Source organism: Cebus imitator, unplaced genomic scaffold (assembly GCF_001604975.1).
Source record: "Cebus imitator isolate Cc_AM_T3 unplaced genomic scaffold, Cebus_imitator-1.0 Scaffold18, whole genome shotgun sequence".
Lineage (NCBI taxonomy): Eukaryota > Metazoa > Chordata > Mammalia > Primates > Cebidae > Cebus > Cebus imitator.
This window is the reverse complement of record NW_016107333.1, coordinates 12,713,531-12,716,202: the sequence shown is the minus strand read 5'-3', so window position 1 is coordinate 12,716,202 and position 2,672 is coordinate 12,713,531. Positions and strand designations below refer to the sequence as shown.

Genomic DNA, 2,672 nt, shown 5'->3' with positions numbered 1-2,672 from the left:
TAGAGACGGGGTTTCACCATGTTGACCAGGATGGTCTCGATCTCTTGACCTCGTGATCCACCCGCCTCAGCCTCCCAAAGTGCTGGGATTACAGGCTTGAGCCACCGCGCCCGGCCAATTTTGGAGCTTTTTGAATTGGAGATACCCAACGTGAACCTTCTTGAATTGTTGAATTTTCTCCCATGTGCATTTGTTGCTTTTATAATATTAATAATAATAATAATAATAAAATACTCTCTTGATTGATATGAAAGGGATCAAAAAGGAAAAAATAATTAGTCTTCATCCAGGGAAAAAATTTATAATATGAAAAATAATTGCCTAGCATTTATTGAGTGATTACCGTGTGCTAGGTGCTGTGCTAAACAAAAGCATACATTATCTGCTTTGATCTTCAATGTCTCCTTGAGATAGGCACTTTTTTGCTTCCCATTTTACAGATGAAGAAGATAAGTCATTGAGCAGTTAGGAATATTTCTCAGGAATGTGTGAACTATGTGTGGTTGCACTGGATACATGTTGGTCTACAAGAAGTAAACATCTTATATACTCTGTATTTATGTGTGTGTGTGTGTGTGTGTGTGTGTGTGTGTGTGTGTGTATGCACACCTGATGAGGTCTCACTGCTTTACCCAGGCTGGTCTTGAACTCCTGCCTTAGCTTCCTGAGGAGCTGGAATTATAGGCACATACTGTCACATCCAGTTATAATATTTTTAATACTCACATAAATCATAGAATTTTAGACCTAGAATATATTTTAAGAGATTGTCTAAAAACTGTTGTTTTATAGATGAAGAAACTGAGGCCCAAGAAAGTGTCTTAACCAAAGAGACTTAGTCAAGTAGCTGGTAGCAGAGCCAGGGGGAATTATTCTTTCTACTTCTCACTTTGTTATTAAACTATAACATTACATTCTTTCTTTCTTCTTTTCTTTCTTCCCTTACATTGGAAATATCTTTATTTTTGCTAATTAGAAAAAATAGGGCGTAGCATGGTGACTCATTCCTGTAGTCCCGATGCTTTGGGAGGCTAAGGGGAAGGATCAGTTGAGGACAGGAGTTCAAGACCAGCCTGGACAATATAGCAAGACCCCATCTTATGTGTGTGTGTGTGTGTGTGCGCGTGCCTATATATTTATGTATGTATATATATTTGGTGTATGAAAACTCCCTCCCCTTATAATTTTACAACTCTTTTAATAGTTTAGTCTTTATGCATATTTAAGTTTCTTTTCTTTAATTATGAGACAGGTCTCTGTTGCCCACCTGGAATGCAGTGGTGTGATCTCAGCTCACTGCAACCTCTGCCTCCCATGCTCAAGCAATCCTCTCACCTCAGCCTTATGAGTAGCTGGGACTATAAGCCAGTGCCACCATGCCCAGCTAGTTTTTGTAGCTTTTTGTAGGGATGTGTTTTGCCATGTTACCCAGGATGGTCTCTAACTCCTGAGCTCAAGCCTCAGCCTCCCAGAAGGCAGGGATTAAGGTGTGAGCCACCACACCCAGCCAGTTGTGTTTGTTTATTTAAAAAAAAAATTCACAGCATTTTTAAAAATAGCAACACAACATTCCAGTGTATGGAAGAACCATTATTTCTTCAGTTACTGTTGATAGATACATGGGTTGCTTTAGACTTTTTGCATTAGGAATGATGCTACTGTGAACTTGCTTGTAACTACATTCATGCATTTAAATAAATTCCTGGCCTTGTCTCTACTAAAAATGCAAAAATTAGCTGGGCATGGTGGTACATGCCTGTGGTCCCAGCTACTCAGGAGGCTGAGGCAGGAGAATCACTTGAACCCGGGAGGCAGAGGTTGCAGGCACTGAGCCAAGGTCACGCCACTGCACTCCAGCCTAGGAGTATATATATATACACATTACATATATGTTATATATATATAATATATTACATATATTATATAATATTAATATATAATAAATATATAATATATAAATTTATATATGTTGTATATTATATATAAATATATATATTTTTGTGTGTGTGTGTGTGTGTGTATAAATTAATCAGTTAATTCCTGGAATTGGAATTACTGAGTCTGAGAATAGGCATTTAACATTTCAAGAAATACGAAGAGAGAGAGGTTGAGAGATTGATTGATAAGGCCCAGCTCCACCATTATAGCCTAACTGTATTGTCAGGGCCTGACCTATGAAACCTTTCCCAAGGTCTCTTCCATCTGCCTGTACATGCCCCTGCCTCATTGGATTATAGTTTACTTTTAGTTAGCTATTCTAAAGATTGATTTCTCTAAATGAAGCAGCAAATCTTGATTGAAATCTGTATTTTAAAAAATAGATGAGGTCATGTTTAAGTAGCAGTAATCAATATTTGTTGATGATATGTTTACCTAGGAAAACCCTGTAAATGAAATGCAGATTACCTTTTGCTTATTGGTTTAAAATCCATCATAGGAATGAATTAATTCAGTGTTTCCTATTTGGCAGGTAAGAGCAGTAAGGAAGAGATGAAGGAATTAATATTTATTATGCGCTTATATGGCTAATGCTAAACTAGGTAAATGTATGTGATATTTAGTTTTCATAGCAACTCTAAGATGTAGGTGTAGTCATCTACTTTTTTTTTTTTTTTTTTTTTTTTTGAGGGGGGTTTTCTCTTTTGTTACCCAGGCTGGAGTGCAATGGCGCG

The 2,672-nt window shown here is 37.2% G+C and overlaps 1 protein-coding gene across 1 annotated transcript in view; it reads left to right on the top strand.

Annotated features, from left to right (window-relative positions):
- Window positions 1-2,672, top strand: part of NDUFA12 (NADH:ubiquinone oxidoreductase subunit A12) — a 42,339-nt gene that overhangs the window by 7,396 nt on the left and 32,271 nt on the right. The window lies entirely within an intron of this gene.